Below are 24,734 nucleotides of genomic sequence, written 5' to 3'. Positions count from 1 at the left end.
GACACGGAGCAGTCATACTAGTGCGGGTGGAAGATGGCACATAAGACATGAAGCAGTCACACTAGTGCGGGTGGAAGATGCACATAAGACATGGAGCAATCATACTAGTGCGGGTGGAAGATGCACATAAGACATGGAGCAGTCATACTAGTGCGGGTGGAAGATGGCACATAAGACATGAAGCAGTCACCCTAGTGCGGGTGGAAGATGCACATAAGACATGAAGCAGTCATACTAGTGCGGGTGGAAGATGCACATAAGACATGGAGCAGTCATACTAGTGCGGGTGGAAGATGGCACATAAGACATGAAGCAGTCACACTAGTGCGGGTGGAAGATGCACATAAGACATGGAGCAGTCACACTAGTGCGGGTGGAAGATGCACATAAGACATGGAGCAGTCATACTAGTGCGGGTGGAAAATGCACATAAGACATGGAGCAGTCATACTTGTGCGGGTGAAGATGCACATAAGACATGGAGCAGTCATACTAGTGTGGGTGAAGATGGCACATAAGACATGGAGCAGTCATACTAGTGCGGGTAGAAGATGCACATAAGACATGGAGCAGTCATACTAGTGCGGGTGGAAGATGCACATAAGACATGGAGCAGTCATACTAGTGTGGGAGGAAGATGCACATATAAAATGAAGCAGTCATACTAGTGCGGGTGGAAGATGGCACATAAGACATGGAGCAGTCATACTAGTGCGGGTGGAAGATGGCACATAAGACATGGAGCGGTCATACTAGTGCGGGTGGAAGATGCACATAAGACATGGAGCAGTCATACTAGTGTGGGTGGAAGATGCACATATAAAATGAAGCAGTCATACTAGTGCGGGTGGAAGATGGCACATAAGACATGGAGCAGTCATACTAGTGCGGGTGGAAGATGCACATAAGACATGGAGCAGTCATACTAGTGCGGGTGGAAAATGCACATAAGACATGGAGCAGTCATACTTGTGCGGGTGAAGATGCACATAAGACATGGAGCAGTCATACTAGTGTGGGTGAAGATGGCACATAAGACATGGAGCAGTCATACTAGTGCGGGTAGAAGATGCACATAAGACATGGAGCAGTCATACTAGTGCGGGTGGAAGATGCACATAAGACATGGAGCAGTCATACTAGTGCGGGTGGAAGATGGCACATAAGACATGGAGCAGTCATACTAGTGCGGGTGAAGATGGCGCATAAGACATGAAGCAAGCATACTAGTGCGGGTGGAAGATGCACATAAGACATGGAGCAGTCATACTAGTGCGGGTTGAAGATGGCCCATAAGACATGGAGCAGTCATATTAGTACGGGTGAAGATGGCCCATAAGACATGGAGCAGTCATACTAGTGCGGGTAGAAGATGCACATAAGACATGGAGCAGTCATACTAGTTCGGGTGAAGGTGCACATAAGACATGGAGCAGTCACCCTAGTGCGGGTGGAAGATGCACATAAGACATGGAGCAGTCATACTAGTGCGGGTGAAGATGGCACATAAGACATGGAGCAGTCATACTAGTGTGGGTGAAGATGGCACATAAGACATGGAGCAGTCATACTAGTGCGGGTAGAAGATGCACATAAGACATGGAGCAGTCATACTTGTGCGGGTGGAAGATGCACATAAGACATGGAGCAGTCATACTAGTGCGGGTGAAGATGGCACATAAGACATGGAGCAGTCATACTAGTGCGGTGGAAGATGGAACATAAGAAATGAAGCAAGCATACTACTGCGGGTGGAAGATGGCACATAAGACATGAAGCAATAATACTAGTGCGGGTGAAGATGGCTCATAAGACATGGAGCAGTCATACTAGTGCGGTGGAAGATGCACATAAGACATGGAGCACTCATACTAGTGCGGGTGGAAGATGGCACATAAGACATGAAGCAGTCACACTAGTGCGGGTGGAAGATGCACATAAGACATGGAGCAGTCATACTAGTGCGGGTGGAAAATGCACATAAGACATGGAGCAGTCATACTAGTGCGGGTGAAGATGCACATAAGACATGGAGCAGTCATACTAGTGTGGGTGAAGATGGCACATAAGACATGGAGTAGTCATACTAGTGCGGGTGGAAGATGCACATAAGACATGGAGCAGTCATACTAGTGCGGGTGGAAGATGCACATAAGACATGGAGCAGTCATACTAGTGCGGGTGGAAGATGCACATAGGACATGGAGCAGTCATACTAGTGCGGTGGAAGATGGCACATAAGAAATGAAGCAAGCATACTAGTGTGGGTGGAAGATGGCACATAAGACATGAAGCAATCATACTAGTGCGGGTGAAGATGGCTCATAAGACATGGAGCAGTCATACTAGTGCGGTGGAAGATGCACATAAGACATGGAGCAGTCACACTAGTGCGGGTGGAAGATGGCACATAAGACTTGAAGCAGTCACACTAGTGCGGGTGGAAGATGCACATAAGACATGAAGCAGTCATACTAGTGCGGGTGGAAGATGCACATAAGACATGGAGCAGTCATACTAGTGCGGGTGGAAGATGGCACATAAGACATGAAGCAGTCACCCTAGTGCGGGTGGAAGATGCACATAAGACATGAAGCAGTCATACTAGTGCGGGTGGAAGATGCACATAAGACACGGAGCAGTCATACTAGTGCGGGTGGAAGATGGCACATAAGACATGAAGCAGTCACACTAGTGCGGGTGGAAGATGCACATAAGACATGGAGCAATCATACTAGTGCGGGTGGAAGATGCACATAAGACATGGAGCAGTCATACTAGTGCGGGTGGAAGATGGCACATAAGACATGAAGCAGTCACCCTAGTGCGGGTGGAAGATGCACATAAGACATGAAGCAGTCATACTAGTGCGGGTGGAAGATGCACATAAGACATGGAGCAGTCATACTAGTGCGGGTGGAAGATGGCACATAAGACATGGAGCAGTCATACTAGTGTGGGTGAAGATGGCACATAAGACATGGAGCAGTCATACTAGTGCGGGTAGAAGATGCACATAAGACATGGAGCAGTCATACTAGTGCGGGTGGAAGATGCACATAAGACATGGAGCAGTCATACTAGTGCGGGTGGAAGATGCACATAAGACATGGAGCAGTCATACTAGTGTGGGAGGAAGATGCACATATAAAATGAAGCAGTCATACTAGTGCGGGTGGAAGATGGCACATAAGACATGGAGCAGTCATACTAGTGCGGGTGGAAGATGGCACATAAGACATGGAGCAGTCATACTAGTGCGGGTGGAAGATGCACATAAGACATGGAGCAGTCATACTAGTGTGGGTGGAAGATGCACATATAAAATGAAGCAGTCATACTAGTGCGGGTGGAAGATGGCACATAAGACATGGAGCAGTCATACTAGTGCGGGTGGAAGATGCACATAAGACATGGAGCAGTCATACTAGTGCAGGTGGAAGATGCACATAAGACATGAAGCAGTCATACTAGTACGGGTGGAAGATGGCACATAAGACATGGAGCAGTCATACTAGTGCGGGTGGAAGATGGCACATAAGACATGGAGCAGTCATACCAGTGCAGGTGGAAAATGCACATAAGACATGGAGCAGTCACACTAGTGCGGGTGGAAGATGGCACATAAGACTTGAAGCAGTCACACTAGTGCGGGTGGAAGATGCACATAAGACATGAAGCAGTCATACTAGTGCGGGTGGAAGATGCACATAAGACATGGAGCAGTCATACTAGTGCGGGTGGAAGATGGCACATAAGACATGAAGCAGTCACCCTAGTGCGGGTGGAAGATGCACATAAGACATGAAGCAGTCATACTAGTGCGGGTGGAAGATGCACATAAGACACGGAGCAGTCATACTAGTGCGGGTGGAAGATGGCACATAAGACATGAAGCAGTCACCCTAGTGCGGGTGGAAGATGCACATAAGACATGGAGCAATCATACTAGTGCGGGTGGAAGATGCACATAAGACATGGAGCAGTCATACTAGTGCGGGTGGAAGATGGCACATAAGACATGAAGCAGTCACCCTAGTGCGGGTGGAAGATGCACATAAGACATGAAGCAGTCATACTAGTGCGGGTGGAAGATGCACATAAGACATGGAGCAGTCATACTAGTGCGGGTGGAAGATGGCACATAAGACATGAAGCAGTCACACTAGTGCGGGTGGAAGATGCACATAAGACATGAAGCAGTCATACTAGTGCTGGTGGAAGATGCACATAAGACATGGAGCAGTCATACTAGTGCGGGTGGAATATGGCACATAAGACATGAAGCAGTCACCCTAGTGCGGTTGGAAGATGCACATAAGACATGGAGCAATCATACTAGTGCGGGTGGAAGATGCACATAAGACATGGAGCAGTCATACTAGTGCGGGTGGAAGATGGCACATAAGACATGAAGCAGTCATACTAGTGCGGGTGGAAGATGCACATAAGACATGGAGCAGTCACACTAGTGCGGGTGGAAGATGCACATAAGACATGGAGCAGTCATACTAGTGCGGGTGGAAAATGCACATAAGACATGGAGCAGTCATACTTGTGCGGGTGAAGATGCACATAAGACATGGAGCAGTCATACTAGTGTGGGTGAAGATGGCACATAAGACATGGAGCAGTCATACTAGTGCGGGTAGAAGATGCACATAAGACATGGAGCAGTCATACTAGAGCGGGTGGAAGATGCACATAAGACATGGAGCAGTCATACTAGTGCGGGTGGAAGATGGCACATAAGACATGGAGCAGTCATACTAGTGCGGGTGAAGATGGCGCATAAGACATGAAGCAAGCATACTAGTGCGGGTGGAAGATGCACATAAGACATGGAGCAGTCATACTAGTGCGGGTTGAAGATGGCCCATAAGACATGGAGCAGTCATACTAGTACGGGTGAAGATGGCCCATAAGACATGGAGCAGTCATACTAGTGCGGGTAGAAGATGCACATAAGACATGGAGCAGTCATACTAGTTCGGGTGAAGGTGCACATAAGACATGGAGCAGTCACCCTAGTGCGGGTGGAAGATGCACATAAGACATGGAGCAGTCATACTAGTGCGGGTGAAGATGGCACATAAGACATGGAGCAGTCATACTAGTGTGGGTGAAGATGGCACATAAGACATGGAGCAGTCATACTAGTGCGGGTAGAAGATGCACATAAGACATGGAGCAGTCATACTAGTGTGGGTGAAGATGGCACATAAGACATGGAGCAGTCATACTAGTGCGGGTAGAAGATGCACATAAGACATGGAGCAGTCATACTAGTGCGGGTGGAAGATGCACATAAGACATGGAGCAGTCATACTAGTGTGGGTGGAAGATGCACATATAAAATGAAGCAGTCATACTAGTGCGTGTGGAAGATGGCACATAAGACATGGAGCAGTCATACTAGTGCGGGTGGAAGATGTCACATAAGACATGGAGCAGTCATACTAGTGCGGGTGGAAGATGCACATAAGACATGGAGCAGTCATACTAGTGTGGGTGGAAGATGCACATATAAAATGAAGCAGTCATACTAGTGCGGGTGGAAGATGGCACATAAGACATGGAGCAGTCATACTAGTGCGGGTGGAAGATGCACATAAGACATGGAGCAGTCATACTAGTGCAGGTGGAAGATGCACATAAGACATGAAGCAGTCATACTAGTACGGGTGGAAGATGGCACATAAGACATGGAGCAGTCATACTAGTGCGGGTGGAAGATGGCACATAAGACATGGAGCAGTCATACCAGTGCAGGTGGAAAATGCACATAAGACATGGAGCAGTCACACTAGTGCGGGTGGTAGATGGCACATAAGACTTGAAGCAGTCACACTAGTGCGGGTGGAAGATGCACATAAGACATGAAGCAGTCATACTAGTGCGGGTGGAAGATGCACATAAGACATGGAGCAGTCATACTAGTGCGGGTGGAAGATGGCACATAAGACATGAAGCAGTCACCCTAGTGCGGGTGGAAGATGCACATAAGACATGAAGCAGTCATACTAGTGCGGGTGGAAGATGCACATAAGACACGGAGCAGTCATACTAGTGCGGGTGGAAGATGGCACATAAGACATGAAGCAGTCACACTAGTGCGGGTGGAAGATGCACATAAGACATGGAGCAATCATACTAGTGCGTGTGGAAGATGCACATAAGACATGGAGCAGTCATACTAGTGCGGGTGGAAGATGGCACATAAGACATGAAGAAGTCACCCTAGTGCGGGTGGAAGATGCACATAAGACATGAAGCAGTCATACTAGTGCGGGTGGAAGATGCACATAAGACATGGAGCAGTCATACTAGTGCGGGTGGAATATGGCACATAAGACATGAAGCAGTCACTCTAGTGCGGGTGGAAGATGCACATAAGACATGAAGCAGTCATACTAGTGCTGGTGGAAGATGCACATAAGACATGGAGCAGTCATACTAGTGCGGGTGGAATATGGCACATAAGACATGAAGCAGTCACCCTAGTGCGGTTGGAAGATGCACATAAGACATGGAGCAATCATACTAGTGCGGGTGGAAGATGCACATAAGACATGGAGCAGTCATACTAGTGCGGGTGGAAGATGGCACATAAGACATGAAGCAGTCACACTAGTGCGGGTGGAAGATGCACATAAGACATGGAGCAGTCACACTAGTGCGGGTGGAAGATGCACATAAGACATGGAGCAGTCATACTAGTGCGGGTGGAAAATGCACATAAGACATGGAGCAGTCATACTTGTGCGGGTGAAGATGCACATAAGACATGGAGCAGTCATACTAGTGTGGGTGAAGATGGCACATAAGACATGGAGCAGTCATACTAGTGCGGGTAGAAGATGCACATAAGACATGGAGCAGTCATACTAGAGCGGGTGGAAGATGCACATAAGACATGGAGCAGTCATACTAGTGCGGGTGGAAGATGGCACATAAGACATGGAGCAGTCATACTAGTGCGGGTGAAGATGGCGCATAAGACATGAAGCAAGCATACTAGTGCGGATGGAAGATGCACATAAGACATGGAGTAGTCATACTAGTGCGGGTTGAAGATGGCCCATAAGACATGGAGCAGTCATACTAGTACGGGTGAAGATGGCCCATAAGACATGGAGCAGTCATACTAGTGCGGGTAGAAGATGCACATAAGACATGGAGCAGTCATACTAGTTCGGGTGAAGGTGCACATAAGACATGGAGCAGTCACCCTAGTGCGGGTGGAAGATGCACATAAGACATGGAGCAGTCATACTAGTGCGGGTGAAGATGGCACATAAGACATGGAGCAGTCATACTAGTGTGGGTGAAGATGGCACATAAGACATGGAGCAGTCATACTAGTGCGGGTAGAAGATGCACATAAGACATGGAGCAGTCATACTTGTGCGGGTGGAAGATGCACATAAGATATGGAGCAGTCATACTAGTGCGGGTGAAGATGGCACATAAGACATGGAGCAGTCATACTAGTGCGGTGGAAGATGGAACATAAGAAATGAAGCAAGCATACTACTGCGGGTGGAAGATGGCACATAAGACATGAAGCAATAATACTAGTGCGGGTGAAGATGGCTCATAAGACATGGAGCAGTCATACTAGTGCGGTGGAAGATGCACATAAGACATGGAGCACTCATACTAGTGCGGGTGGAAGATGGCACATAAGACATGAAGCAGTCACACTAGTGCGGGTGGAAGATGCACATAAGACATGGAGCAGTCATACTAGTGCGGGTGGAAAATGCACATAAGACATGGAGCAGTCATACTAGTGCGGGTGAAGATGCACATAAGACATGGAGCAGTCATACTAGTGTGGGTGAAGATGGCACATAAGACATGGAGTAGTCATACTAGAGCGGGTGAAAATGCACATAAGACAGGGAGCAGTCATACTAGTGCGGGTGGAAGATGCACATAAGACATGGAGCAGTCATACTAGTGCGGGTGGAAGATGCACATAAGACATGGAGCAGTCATACTAGTGCGGGTGAAGATGGCACATAAGACATGGAGCAGTCATACTAGTGTGGGTGAAGATGGCACATAAGACATGGAGCAGTCATACTAGTGCGGGTAGAAGATGCACATAAGACATGGAGCAGTCCTACTAGTGCGGGTGGAAGATGCACATAAGACATGGAGCAGTCATACTAGTGCGGTGGAAGATGGCACATAAGAAATGAAGCAAGCATACTAGTGTGGGTGGAAGATGGCACATAAGACATGAAGCAATCATACTAGTGCGGGTGAAGATGGCTCATAAGACATGGAGCAGTCATACTAGTGCGGTGGAAGATGCACATAAGACATGGAGCAGTCATACTAGTGCGGGTGGAAGATGGCACATAAGACATGAAGCAGTCACACTAGTGCGGGTGGAAGATGGCACATAAGACATGGAGCAGTCATACTAGTGCGGGTGGAAGATGCACATAAGACATGGAGCAGTCATACTAGTGTGGGTGGAAGATGCACATAAGAAATGAAGCAGTCATACTAGTGCGGGTGGAAGATGCACATAAGACATGAAGCAGTCATACTAGTGCGGGTGGAAGATGGCCCATAAGACATGGAGCAGTCACACTAGTGCAGGTGAAGATGGCCCATAAGACATGAAGCAGTCATACTAGTGCGGTTGAAGATGGCCCATAAGACATGGAGCAGTCACACTAGTGCAGGTGAAGATGGCACATAAGACATGAAGCAGTCATACTAGTGCGGTTGAAGATGGCCCATAAGACATGGAGCAGTCACACTAGTGCAGGTGAAGATGGCACATAAGACATGAAGCAATCATACTAGTGCGGTGGAAGATGGCACATAAGACATGGAGCAGTCATACTAGTGTGGGTGGAAGATGGCACATAAGACATGAAGCAGTCATACTAGTGCGGTGGAAGATGGCACATAAGACATGGAGCAGTCATACTAGTGTGGGTGGAAGATGCACATAAGACATGGAGCAGTCATACTAGTGTGGGTGGAAGATGCACATAAGAAATGAAGCAGTCATACTAGTGCGGGTGGAAGATGGCACATAAGACATGAAGCAGTCATACTAGTGCGGGTGAAAGATGCACATAAGACATGAAACAGTCACACTAGTGCGGGTGGAAGATGGCCCATAAGACATGGAGCAGTCATACTAGTGCGGGTGGAAGATGCACATAAGACATGGAGCAGTCATACTAGTGCAGGTGGAAGATGCACATAAGACATGAAGCAGTCATACTAGTACGGGTGGAAGATGGCACATAAGACATGGAGCAGTCATACTAGTGCGGGTAGAAGATGCACATAAGACATGGAGCAGTCATACTAGTGCGGGTGGAAGATGCACATAAGACATGGAGCAGTCATACTAGTGTGGGTGGAAGATGCACATATAAAATGAAGCAGTCATACTAGTGCGTGTGGAAGATGGCACATAAGACATGGAGCAGTCATACTAGTGCGGGTGGAAGATGTCACATAAGACATGGAGCAGTCATACTAGTGCGGGTGGAAGATGCACATAAGACATGGAGCAGTCATACTAGTGTGGGTGGAAGATGCACATATAAAATGAAGCAGTCATACTAGTGCGGGTGGAAGATGGCACATAAGACATGGAGCAGTCATACTAGTGCGGGTGGAAGATGCACATAAGACATGGAGCAGTCATACTAGTGCAGGTGGAAGATGCACATAAGACATGAAGCAGTCATACTAGTACGGGTGGAAGATGGCACATAAGACATGGAGCAGTCATACTAGTGCGGGTGGAAGATGGCACATAAGACATGGAGCAGTCATACCAGTGCAGGTGGAAAATGCACATAAGACATGGAGCAGTCACACTAGTGCGGGTGGTAGATGGCACATAAGACTTGAAGCAGTCACACTAGTGCGGGTGGAAGATGCACATAAGACATGAAGCAGTCATACTAGTGCGGGTGGAAGATGCACATAAGACATGGAGCAGTCATACTAGTGCGGGTGGAAGATGGCACATAAGACATGAAGCAGTCACCCTAGTGCGGGTGGAAGATGCACATAAGACATGAAGCAGTCATACTAGTGCGGGTGGAAGATGCACATAAGACACGGAGCAGTCATACTAGTGCGGGTGGAAGATGGCACATAAGACATGAAGCAGTCACACTAGTGCGGGTGGAAGATGCACATAAGACATGGAGCAATCATACTAGTGCGTGTGGAAGATGCACATAAGACATGGAGCAGTCATACTAGTGCGGGTGGAAGATGGCACATAAGACATGAAGAAGTCACCCTAGTGCGGGTGGAAGATGCACATAAGACATGAAGCAGTCATACTAGTGCGGGTGGAAGATGCACATAAGACATGGAGCAGTCATACTAGTGCGGGTGGAATATGGCACATAAGACATGAAGCAGTCACTCTAGTGCGGGTGGAAGATGCACATAAGACATGAAGCAGTCATACTAGTGCTGGTGGAAGATGCACATAAGACATGGAGCAGTCATACTAGTGCGGGTGGAATATGGCACATAAGACATGAAGCAGTCACCCTAGTGCGGTTGGAAGATGCACATAAGACATGGAGCAATCATACTAGTGCGGGTGGAAGATGCACATAAGACATGGAGCAGTCATACTAGTGCGGGTGGAAGATGGCACATAAGACATGAAGCAGTCACACTAGTGCGGGTGGAAGATGCACATAAGACATGGAGCAGTCACACTAGTGCGGGTGGAAGATGCACATAAGACATGGAGCAGTCATACTAGTGCGGGTGGAAAATGCACATAAGACATGGAGCAGTCATACTTGTGCGGGTGAAGATGCACATAAGACATGGAGCAGTCATACTAGTGTGGGTGAAGATGGCACATAAGACATGGAGCAGTCATACTAGTGCGGGTAGAAGATGCACATAAGACATGGAGCAGTCATACTAGAGTGGGTGGAAGATGCACATAAGACATGGAGCAGTCATACTAGTGCGGGTGGAAGATGGCACATAAGACATGGAGCAGTCATACTAGTGCGGGTGAAGATGGCGCATAAGACATGAAGCAAGCATACTAGTGCGGATGGAAGATGCACATAAGACATGGAGTAGTCATACTAGTGCGGGTTGAAGATGGCCCATAAGACATGGAGCAGTCATACTAGTACGGGTGAAGATGGCCCATAAGACATTTAGCAGTCATACTAGTGCGGGTAGAAGATGCACATAAGACATGGAGCAGTCATACTAGTTCGGGTGAAGGTGCACATAAGACATGGAGCAGTCACCCTAGTGCGGGTGGAAGATGCACATAAGACATGGAGCAGTCATACTAGTGCGGGTGAAGATGGCACATAAGACATGGAGCAGTCATACTAGTGTGGGTGAAGATGGCACATAAGACATGGAGCAGTCATACTAGTGCGGGTAGAAGATGCACATAAGACATGGAGCAGTCATACTTGTGCGGGTGGAAGATGCACATAAGATATGGAGCAGTCATACTAGTGCGGGTGAAGATGGCACATAAGACATGGAGCAGTCATACTAGTGCGGTGGAAGATGGAACATAAGAAATGAAGCAAGCATACTACTGCGGGTGGAAGATGGCACATAAGACATGAAGCAATAATACTAGTGCGGGTGAAGATGGCTCATAAGACATGGAGCAGTCATACTAGTGCAGTGGAAGATGCACATAAGACATGGAGCACTCATACTAGTGCGGGTGGAAGATGGCACATAAGACATGAAGCAGTCACACTAGTGCGGGTGGAAGATGCACATAAGACATGGAGCAGTCATACTAGTGCGGGTGGAAAATGCACATAAGACATGGAGCAGTCATACTAGTGCGGGTGAAGATGCACATAAGACATGGAGCAGTCATACTAGTGTGGGTGAAGATGGCACATAAGACATGGAGTAGTCATACTAGAGCGGGTGAAAATGCACATAAGACAGGGAGCAGTCATACTAGTGCGGGTGGAAGATGCACATAAGACATGGAGCAGTCATACTAGTGCGGGTGGAAGATGCACATAAGACATGGAGCAGTCATACTAGTGCGGGTGAAGATGGCACATAAGACATGGAGCAGTCATACTAGTGTGGGTGAAGATGGCACATAAGACATGGAGCAGTCATACTAGTGCGGGTAGAAGATGCACATAAGACATGGAGCAGTCCTACTAGTGCGGGTGGAAGATGCACATAAGACATGGAGCAGTCATACTAGTGCGGTGGAAGATGGCACATAAGAAATGAAGCAAGCATACTAGTGTGGGTGGAAGATGGCACATAAGACATGAAGCAATCATACTAGTGCGGGTGAAGATGGCTCATAAGACATGGAGCAGTCATACTAGTGCGGTGGAAGATGCACATAAGACATGGAGCAGTCATACTAGTGCGGGTGGAAGATGGCACATAAGACATGAAGCAGTCACACTAGTGCGGGTGGAAGATGGCACATAAGACATGGAGCAGTCATACTAGTGCGGGTGGAAGATGCACATAAGACATGGAGCAGTCATACTAGTGTGGGTGGAAGATGCACATAAGAAATGAAGCAGTCATACTAGTGCGGGTGGAAGATGCACATAAGACATGAAGCAGTCATACTAGTGCGGGTGGAAGATGGCCCATAAGACATGGAGCAGTCACACTAGTGCAGGTGAAGATGGCCCATAAGACATGAAGCAGTCATACTAGTGCGGTTGAAGATGGCCCATAAGACATGGAGCAGTCACACTAGTGCAGGTGAAGATGGCACATAAGACATGAAGCAGTCATACTAGTGCGGTTGAAGATGGCCCATAAGACATGGAGCAGTCACACTAGTGCAGGTGAAGATGGCACATAAGACATGAAGCAATCATACTAGTGCGGTGGAAGATGGCACATAAGACATGGAGCAGTCATACTAGTGTGGGTGGAAGATGGCACATAAGACATGAAGCAGTCATACTAGTGCGGTGGAAGATGGCATATAAGACATGGAGCAGTCATACTAGTGTGGGTGGAAGATGCACATAAGACATGGAGCAGTCATACTAGTGTGGGTGGAAGATGCACATAAGAAATGAAGCAGTCATACTAGTGCGGGTGGAAGATGGCACATAAGACATGAAGCAGTCATACTAGTGCGGGTGAAAGATGCACATAAGACATGAAACAGTCACACTAGTGCGGGTGGAAGATGGCCCATAAGACATGGAGCAGTCATACTAGTGCGGGTGGAAGATGCACATAAGACATGGAGCAGTCATACTAGTGCAGGTGGAAGATGCACATAAGACATGAAGCAGTCATACTAGTACGGGTGGAAGATGGCACATAAGACATGGAGCAGTCATACTAGTGCGGGTGGAAGATGGCACATAAGACATGGAGCAGTCATACTAGTGCAGGTGGAAGATGCACATAAGACATGGAGCAGTCACACTAGTGCGGGTGGAAGATGGCACATAAGACTTGAAGCAGTCACACTAGTGCGGGTGGAAGATGCACATAAGACATGAAGCAGTCATGCTAGTGCGGGTGGAAGATGCACATAAGACATGGAGCAGTCATACTAGTGCGGGTGGAAGATGCACATAAGACATGGAGCAGTCATACTAGTGCGGGTGGAAGATGCACATAAGACATGAAGCAGTCATACTAGTGCGGGTGGAAGATGGCCCATAAGACATGGAGCAGTCACACTAGTGCAGGTGAAGATGGCACATAAGACATGAAGCAGTCATACTAGTGCGGGTGAAGATGCACATAAGACATGGAGCAGTCATACTAGTGCGGGTGGAAGATGGCACATAAGACATGAAGCAGTCACACTAGTGCGGGTGGAAGATGCACATAAGACATGGAGCAGTCATACTAGTGCGGGTGGAAAATGCACATAAGACATGGAGCAGTCATACTAGTGCGGGTGAAGATGCACATAAGACATGGAGCAGTCATAATAGTGTGGGTGAAGATGGCACATAAGACATGGAGCAGTCATACTAGTGCGGGTGAAGATGCACATAAGACAGGGAGCAGTCATACTAGTGCGGGTGGAAGATGCACATAAGACATGGAGCAGTCATACTAGTGCGGGTGGAAGATGCACATAAGACATGGAGCAGTCATACTAGTGCGGGTGAAGATGGCACATAAGACATGAAGCAGTCATACTAGTGTGGGTGAAGATGGCACATAAGACATGGAGCAGTCATACTAGTGCGGGTGGAAGATGCACATAAGACATGGAGCAGTCATACTAGTGCGGGTGGAAGATGGCACATAAGACATGGAGCAGTCATACTAGTGTGGGTGAAGATGGCACATAAGACATGGAGCAGTCATACTAGTGCGGGTAGAAGATGCACATAAGACATGGAGCAGTCATACTAGTGCGGGTGGAAGATGCACATAAGACATGGAGCAGTCATACTAGTGCGGGTGAAGATGGCACATAAGACATGGAGCAGTCATACTAGTGCGGTGGAAGATGGCACATAAGAAATGAAGCAAGCATACTAGTGCGGGTGGAAGATGGCACATAAGACATGAAGCAATCATACTAGTGCGGGTGAAGATGGCTCATAAGACATGGAGCAGTCATACTAGTGCGGTGGAAGATGCACATAAGACATGGAGCAGTCATACTAGTGCGGGTGGAAGATGGCACATAAGACATGAAGCAGTCACACTAGTGCGGGGGGAAGATGCACATAAGACATGAAGCAGTCATACTAGTGCGGGTGGAAGATGCACATAAGACATGGAGCAGTCATACTAGTGCGGGTGGAAGATGGCACATAAGACATGAAGCAGTCACACTAGTGCGGGTGGAAGATGCACATAAGACATGGAGCAATCATACTAGTGCGGGTGGAAGATGCACATAAGACATGGAGCAGTCATACTAGTGCGGGTGGAAGATGGCACATAAGACATGAAGCAGTCACCCTAGTGCGGGTGGAAGATGCACATAAGACATGGAGCAGTCATACTAGTGCGGGTGAAGATGGCACATAAGACATGGAGCAGTCATACTAGTGTGGGTGAAGATGGCACATAAGACATGGAGCAGTCATACTAGTGCGGTGGAAGATGGCACATAAGAAATGAAGCAAGCATACTAGTGCGGGTGGAAGATGGCACATAAGACATGAAGCAATCATACTAGTGCGGGTGAAGATGGCTCATAAGACATGGAGCAGTCATACTAGTGCGGTGGAAGGTGCACATAAGACATGGAGCAGTCATACTAGTGCGGGTGGAAGATGGCACATAAGACATGAAGCAGTCACACTAGTGAGGGTGGAAGATGGCACATAAGACATGAAGCAGTCATACTAGTGCGGTGGAAGATGGCACATAAGACATGGAGCAGTCATACTAGTGAGGGTGGAAGATGGCACATAAGACATGAAGCAGTCACACTAGTGCGGGTGGAAGATGGCACATAAGACATGGAGCAGTCATACTAGTGCGGGTGGAAGATGCACATAAGACATGGAGCAGTCATACTAGTGCGTGTGGAAGATGCACATAAGACATGAAGCAGTCATACTAGTGCGGGTGGAAGATGGCCCATAAGACATGGAGCAGTCACACTAGTGCAGGTGAAGATGGCACATAAGACATGAAGCAGTCATACTAGTGCGGTTGAAGATGGCCCATAAGACATGGAGCAGTCACACTAGTGCAGGTGAAGATGGCACATAAGACATGAAGCAGTCATACTAGTGCGGTTGAATATGGCCTATAAGACATGGAGCAGTCACACTAGTGCAGGTGAAGATGGCACATAAGACATGAAGCAATCATACTAGTGCGGTGGAAGATGGCACATAAGACATGGAGCAGTCATACTAGTGCGGGTGGAAGATGGCACATAAGACATGAAGCAGTCATACTAGTGCGGTGGAAGATGGCACATAAGACATGGAGCAGTCATACTAGTGTGGGTGGAAGATGCACATAAGACATGGAGCAGTCATACTAGTGTGGGTGGAAGATGCACATAAGAAATGAAGCAGTCATACTAGTGCGGGTGGAAGATGGCACATAAGACATGAAGCAGTCATACTAGTGCGGGTGGAAGATGCACATAAGACATGAAACAGTCACACTAGTGCGGGTGGAAGATGGCACATAAGACATGGAGCAGTCATACTAGTGCGGGTGGAAGATGCACATAAGACATGGAGCAGTCATACTAGTGCAGGTGGAAGATGCACATAAGACATGAAGCAGTCATACTAGTACGGGTGGAAGATGGCACATAAGACATGGAGCAGTCATACTAGTGCGGGTGGAAGATGGCACATAAGACATGGAGCAGTCATACTAGTGCAGGTGGAAGATGCACATAAGACATGGAGCAGTCACACTAGTGCGGGTGGAAGATGGCACATAAGACTTGAAGCAGTCACACTAGTGCGGGTGGAAGATGCACATAAGACATGAAGCAGTCATGCTAGTGCGAGTGGAAGATGCACATAAGACATGGAGCAGTCATACTAGTGCGGGTGGAAGATGGCACATAAGACATGGAGCAGTCATACTAGTGCGGGTGGAAGATGCACATAAGACATGGAGCAGTCATACTAGTGCGGGTGGAAGATGCACATAAGAAATGAAGCAGTCATACTAGTGCGGGTGGAAGATGGCACATAAGACATGAAGCAGTCATACTAGTGCGGGTGGAAGATGCACATAAGACATGAAGCAGTCACACTAGTGCGGGTGGAAGATGGCACATAAGACATGGAGCAGTCATACTAGTGCGGGTGGAAGATGCACATAAGACATGGAGCAGTCATACTAGTGCAGGTGGAAGATGCACATAAGACATGAAGCAGTCATACTAGTACGGGTGGAAGATGGCACATAAGACATGGAGCAGTCATACTAGTGCGGGTGGAAGATGGCACATAAGACATGGAGCAGTCATACTAGTGCAGGTGGAAGATGCACATAAGACATGGAGCAGTCATACTAGTGCGGTGGAAGATGGCACATAAGAAATGAAGCAAGCATACTAGTGTGGGTGGAAGATGGCACATAAGACATGAAGCAATCATACTAGTGCGGGTGAAGATGGCTCATAAGACATGGAGCAGTCATACTAGTGCGGTGGAAGATGCACATAAGACATGGAGCAGTCATACTAGTGCGGGTGGAAGATGGCACATAAGACATGAAGCAGTCACACTAGTGCGGGTGGAAGATGGCACATAAGACATGGAGCAGTCATACTAGTGCGGGTGGAAGATGCACATAAGACATGGAGCAGTCATACTAGTGTGGGTGGAAGATGCACATAAGAAATGAAGCAGTCATACTAGTGCGGGTGGAAGATGCACATAAGACATGAAGCAGTCATACTAGTGCGGGTGGAAGATGGCCCATAAGACATGGAGCAGTCACACTAGTGCAGGTGAAGATGGCCCATAAGACATGAAGCAGTCATACTAGTGCGGTTGAAGATGGCCCATAAGACATGGAGCAGTCACACTAGTGCAGGTGAAGATGGCACATAAGACATGAAGCAGTCATACTAGTGCGGTTGAAGATGGCCCATAAGACATGGAGCAGTCACACTAGTGCAGGTGAAGATGGCACATAAGACATGAAGCAATCATACTAGTGCGGTGGAAGATGGCACATAAGACATGGAGCAGTCATACTAGTGTGGGTGGAAGATGGCACATAAGACATGAAGCAGTCATACTAGTGCGGTGGAAGATGGCACATAAGACATGGAGCAGTCATACTAGTGTGGGTGGAAGATGCACATAAGACATGGAGCAGTCATACTAGTGTGGGTGGAAGATGCACATAAGAAATGAAGCAGTCATACTAGTGCGGGTGGAAGATGGCACATAAGACATGAAGCAGTCATACTAGTGCGGGTGAAAGATGCACATAAGACATGAAACAGTCACACTAGTGCGGGTGGAAGATGGCCCATAAGACATGGAGCAGTCATACTAGTGCGGGTGGAAGATGCACATAAGACATGGAGCAGTCATACTAGTGCAGGTGGAAGATGCACATAAGACATGAAGCAGTCATACTAGTACGGGTGGAAGATGGCACATAAGACATGGAGCAGTCATACTAGTGCGGGTGGAAGATGGCACATAAGACATGGAGCAGTCATACTAGTGCAGGTGGAAGATGCACATAAGACATGGAGCAGTCACACTAGTGCGGGTGGAAGATGGCACATAAGACTTGAAGCAGTCACACTAGTGCGGGTGGAAGATGCACATAAGACATGAAGCAGTCATGCTAGTGCGGGTGGAAGATGCACATAAGACATGGAGCAGTCATACTAGTGCGGGTGGAAGATGCACATAAGACATGGAGCAGTCATACTAGTGTGGGTGGAAGATGCACATAAGAAATGAAGCAGTCATACTAGTGCGGGTGGAAGATGCACATAAGACATGAAGCAGTCATACTAGTGCGGGTGGAAGATGGCCCATAAGACATGGAGCAGTCACACTAGTGCAGGTGAAGATGGCACATAAGACATGAAGCAGTCATACTAGTGCGGGTGAAGATGCACATAAGACATGGAGCAGTCATACTAGTGCGGGTGGAAGATGGCACATAAGACATGAAGCAGTCACACTAGTGCGGGTGGAAGATGCACATAAGACATGGAGCAGTCATACTAGTGCGGGTGGAAAATGCACATAAGACATGGAGCAGTCATACTAGTGCGGGTGAAGATGCACATAAGACATGGAGCAGTCATAATAGTGTGGGTGAAGATGGCACATAAGACATGGAGCAGTCATACTAGTGCGGGTGAAGATGCACATAAGACATGGAGCAGTCATACTAGTGCGGGTGGAAGATGCACATAAGACATGGAGCAGTCATACTAGTGCGGGTGGAAGATGCACATAAGACATGGAGCAGTCATACTAGTGCGGGTGAAGATGGCACATAAGACATGAAGCAGTCATACTAGTGTGGGTGAAGATGGCACATAAGACATGGAGCAGTCATACTAGTGCGGGTGGAAGATGCACATAAGACATGGAGCAGTCATACTAGTGCGGGTGGAAGATGGCACATAAGACATGGAGCAGTCATACTAGTGTGGGTGAAGATGGCACATAAGACATGGAGCAGTCATACTAGTGCGGGTAGAAGATGCACATAAGACATGGAGCAGTCATACTAGTGCGGGTGGAAGATGCACATAAGACATGGAGCAGTCATACTAGTGCGGGTGAAGATGGCACATAAGACATGGAGCAGTCATACTAGTGCGGTGGAAGATGGCACATAAGAAATGAAGCAAGCATACTAGTGCGGGTGGAAGATGGCACATAAGACATGAAGCAATCATACTAGTGCGGGTGAAGATGGCTCATAAGACATGGAGCAGTCATACTAGTGCGGTGGAAGATGCACATAAGACATGGAGCAGTCATACTAGTGCGGGTGGAAGATGGCACATAAGACATGAAGCAGTCACACTAGTGCGGGGGGAAGATGCACATAAGACATGAAGCAGTCATACTAGTGCGGGTGGAAGATGCACATAAGACATGGAGCAGTCATACTAGTGCGGGTGGAAGATGGCACATAAGACATGAAGCAGTCACACTAGTGCGGGTGGAAGATGCACATAAGACATGGAGCAATCATACTAGTGCGGGTGGAAGATGCACATAAGACATGGAGCAGTCATACTAGTGCGGGTGGAAGATGGCACATAAGACATGAAGCAGTCACCCTAGTGCGGGTGGAAGATGCACATAAGACATGGAGCAGTCATACTAGTGCGGGTGAAGATGGCACATAAGACATGGAGCAGTCATACTAGTGTGGGTGAAGATGGCACATAAGACATGGAGCAGTCATACTAGTGCGGTGGAAGATGGCACATAAGAAATGAAGCAAGCATACTAGTGCGGGTGGAAGATGGCACATAAGACATGAAGCAATCATACTAGTGCGGGTGAAGATGGCTCATAAGACATGGAGCAGTCATACTAGTGCGGTGGAAGGTGCACATAAGACATGGAGCAGTCATACTAGTGCGGGTGGAAGATGGCACATAAGACATGAAGCAGTCACACTAGTGAGGGTGGAAGATGGCACATAAGACATGAAGCAGTCATACTAGTGCGGTGGAAGATGGCACATAAGACATGGAGCAGTCATACTAGTGAGGGTGGAAGATGGCACATAAGACATGAAGCAGTCACACTAGTGCGGGTGGAAGATGGCACATAAGACATGGAGCAGTCATACTAGTGCGGGTGGAAGATGCACATAAGACATGGAGCAGTCATACTAGTGCGGGTGGAAGATGCACATAAGACATGGAGCAGTCATACTAGTGTGGGTGGAAGATGCACATAAGAAATGAAGCAGTCATACTAGTGCGTGTGGAAGATGCACATAAGACATGAAGCAGTCATACTAGTGCGGGTGGAAGATGGCCCATAAGACATGGAGCAGTCACACTAGTGCAGGTGAAGATGGCACATAAGACATGAAGCAGTCATACTAGTGCGGTTGAAGATGGCCCATAAGACATGGAGCAGTCACACTAGTGCAGGTGAAGATGGCACATAAGACATGAAGCAGTCATACTAGTGCGGTTGAATATGGCCTATAAGACATGGAGCAGTCACACTAGTGCAGGTGAAGATGGCACATAAGACATGAAGCAATCATACTAGTGCGGTGGAAGATGGCACATAAGACATGGAGCAGTCATACTAGTGCGGGTGGAAGATGGCACATAAGACATGAAGCAGTCATACTAGTGCGGTGGAAGATGGCACATAAGACATGGAGCAGTCATACTAGTGTGGGTGGAAGATGCACATAAGACATGGAGCAGTCATACTAGTGTGGGTGGAAGATGCACATAAGAAATGAAGCAGTCATACTAGTGCGGGTGGAAGATGGCACATAAGACATGAAGCAGTCATACTAGTGCGGGTGGAAGATGCACATAAGACATGAAACAGTCACACTAGTGCGGGTGGAAGATGCACATAAGACATGGAGCAGTCATACTAGTGCGGGTGGAAGATGCACATAAGACATGGAGCAGTCATACTAGTGCAGGTGGAAGATGCACATAAGACATGAAGCAGTCATACTAGTACGGGTGGAAGATGGCACATAAGACATGGAGCAGTCATACTAGTGCGGGTGGAAGATGGCACATAAGACATGGAGCAGTCATACTAGTGCAGGTGGAAGATGCACATAAGACATGGAGCAGTCACACTAGTGCGGGTGGAAGATGGCACATAAGACTTGAAGCAGTCACACTAGTGCGGGTGGAAGATGCACATAAGACATGAAGCAGTCATGCTAGTGCGAGTGGAAGATGCACATAAGACATGGAGCAGTCATACTAGTGCGGGTGGAAGATGGCACATAAGACATGGAGCAGTCATACTAGTGCGGGTGGAAGATGCACATAAGACATGGAGCAGTCATACTAGTGCGGGTGGAAGATGCACATAAGAAATGAAGCAGTCATACTAGTGCGGGTGGAAGATGGCACATAAGACATGAAGCAGTCATACTAGTGCGGGTGGAAGATGCACATAAGACATGAAGCAGTCACACTAGTGCGGGTGGAAGATGGCACATAAGACATGGAGCAGTCATACTAGTGCGGGTGGAAGATGCACATAAGACATGGAGCAGTCATACTAGTGCAGGTGGAAGATGCACATAAGACATGAAGCAGTCATACTAGTACGGGTGGAAGATGGCACATAAGACATGGAGCAGTCATACTAGTGCGGGTGGAAGATGGCACATAAGACATGGAGCAGTCATACTAGTGCAGGTGGAAGATGCACATAAGACATGGAGCAGTCACACTAGTGCGGGTGGAAGATGGCACATAAGACTTGAAGCAGTCACACTAGTGCGGGTGGAAGATGCACATAAGACATGAAGCAGTCATGCTAGTGCGGGTGGAAGATGCACATAAGACATGGAGCAGTCATACTAGTGCGGGTGGAAGATGGCACATAAGACATGAAGCAGTCACCCTAGTGCGGGTGGAAGATGCACATAAGACATGAAGCAGTCATACTAGTGCGGGTGGAAGATGCACATAAGACATGGAGCAGTCATACTAGTGCAGGTGGAAGATGGCACATAAGACATGAAGCAGTCACACTAGTGCGGGTGGAAGATGCACATAAGACATGGAGCAATCATACTAGTGCGGGTGGAAGATGCACATAAGACATGGAGCAGTCATACTAGTGCGGGTGGAAGATGGCACATAAGACATGAAGCAGTCACCCTAGTGCGGGTGGAAGATGCACATAAGACATGAAGCAGTCATACTAGTGCGGGTGGAAGATGCACATAAGACATGGAGCAGTCATACTAGTGCGGGTGGAAGATGGCACATAAGACATGAAGCAGTCACACTAGTGCGGGTGGAAGATGCACATAAGACATGGAGCAGTCATACTAGTGCGGGTGGAAAATGCACATAAGACATGGAGCAGTCATACTAGTGCGGGTGAAGATGCACATAAGACATGGAGCAGTCATACTAGTGTGGGTGAAGATGGCACATAAGACATGGAGCAGTCATACTAGTGCGGGTGAAGATGCACATAAGACAGGGAGCAGTCATACTAGTGCGGGTGGAAGATGCACATAAGACATGGAGCAGTCATACTAGTGCGGGTGAAGATGGCACATAAGACATGGAGCAGTCATACTTGTGCGGGTGAAGATGGGGCATAAGACATGAAACAAGCATACTAGTGTGGGTGGAAGATGCACATAAGACATGGAGCAGTCATACTAGTGCGGGTTGAAGATGGCCCATAAGACATGGAGCAGTCATACTAGTGCGGGTGAAGATGGCCCATAAGACATGGAGCTGTCATACTAGTGCGGGTGGAAGATGGCACATAAGACATGAAGCAGTCATACTAGTGCGGTGGAAGATGGCACATAAGACATGGAGCAGTCATACTAGTGCGGTTGGAAGATGCACATAAGACTTGGAGCAGTCATACTAGTGTGGGTGGAAGATGCACATAAGAAATGAAGCAGTCATACTAGTGCGGGTGGAAGATGGCACATAAGACATGAAGCAGTCATACTAGTGCGGGTGGAAGATGCACATAAGACATGAAGCAGTCACACTAGTGCGGGTGGAAGATGGCACATAAGACATGGAGCAGTCATACTAGTGCGGGTGGAAGATGCACATAAGACATGGAGCAGTCATACTAGTGCAGGTGGAAGATGCACATAAGACATGAAGCAGTCATACTAGTACGGGTGGAAGATGGCACATAAGACATGGAGCAGTCATACTAGTGCAGGGGGAAGATGGCACATAAGACATGGAGCAGTCATACTAGTGCAGGTGGAAAATGCACATAAGACATGGAGCAGTCACACTAGTGCGGGTGGAAGATAGCACATAAGACTTGAAGCAGTCACACTAGTGCGGGTGGAAGATGCACATAAGACATGAAGCAGTCATACTAGTGCGGGTGGAAGATGCACATAAGACATGGAGCAGTCATACTAGTGCGGGTGGAAGATGCCACATAAGACATGAAGCAGTCACCCTAGTGCGGGTGGAAGATGCACATAAGACATGAAGCAGTCATACTAGTGCGGGTGGAAGATGCACATAAGACATGGAGCAGTCATACTAGTGCGGGTGGAAGATGCCACATAAGACATGGAGCAGTCATACTAGTGCGGGTGAATTCACATAAGACATGGAGCAGTCATACTAGTGTGGGTGAAGATGGCACATAAGACATGGAGCAGTCATACTAGTGCGGGTGAAGATGCACATAAGACAGGGAGCAGTCATACTAGTGCGGGTGGAAGATGCACATAAGACATGGAGCAGTCATACTAGTGCGGGTGAAGATGGCACATAAGACATGGAGCAGTCATACTTGTGCGGGTGAAGATGGGGCATAAGACATGAAACAAGCATACTAGTGTGGGTGGAAGATGCACATAAGACATGGAGCAGTCATACTAGTGCGGGTTGAAGATGGCCCATAAGACATGGAGCAGTCATACTAGTGCGGGTGAAGATGGCCCATAAGACATGGAGCTGTCATACTAGTGCGGGTGGAAGATGGCACATAAGACATGAAGCAGTCATACTAGTGCGGTGGAAGATGGCACATAAGACATGGAGCAGTCATACTAGTGCGGGTGGAAGATGCACATAAGACTTGGAGCAGTCATACTAGTGTGGGTGGAAGATGCACATAAGAAATGAAGCAGTCATACTAGTGCGGGTGGAAGATGGCACATAAGACATGAAGCAGTCATACTAGTGCGGGTGGAAGATGCACATAAGACATGAAGCAGTCACACTAGTGCGGGTGGAAGATGGCACATAAGACATGGAGCAGTCATACTAGTGCGGGTGGAAGATGCACATAAGACATGGAGCAGTCATACTAGTGCAGGTGGAAGATGCACATAAGACATGAAGCAGTCATACTAGTACGGGTGGAAGATGGCACATAAGACATGGAGCAGTCATACTAGTGCGGGTGGAAGATGGCACATAAGACATGGAGCAGTCATACTAGTGCAGGTGGAAAATGCACATAAGACATGGAGCAGTCACACTAGTGCGGGTGGAAGATAGCACATAAGACTTGAAGCAGTCACACTAGTGCGGGTGGAAGATGCACATAAGACATGAAGCAGTCATA

The sequence above is a fragment of the Jaculus jaculus genome, chromosome 1 (genome assembly GCF_020740685.1).
Source record: "Jaculus jaculus isolate mJacJac1 chromosome 1, mJacJac1.mat.Y.cur, whole genome shotgun sequence".
In the NCBI taxonomy this organism is placed as follows: domain Eukaryota; kingdom Metazoa; phylum Chordata; class Mammalia; order Rodentia; family Dipodidae; genus Jaculus; species Jaculus jaculus.
This window is presented reverse-complemented; position numbering follows the sequence as displayed.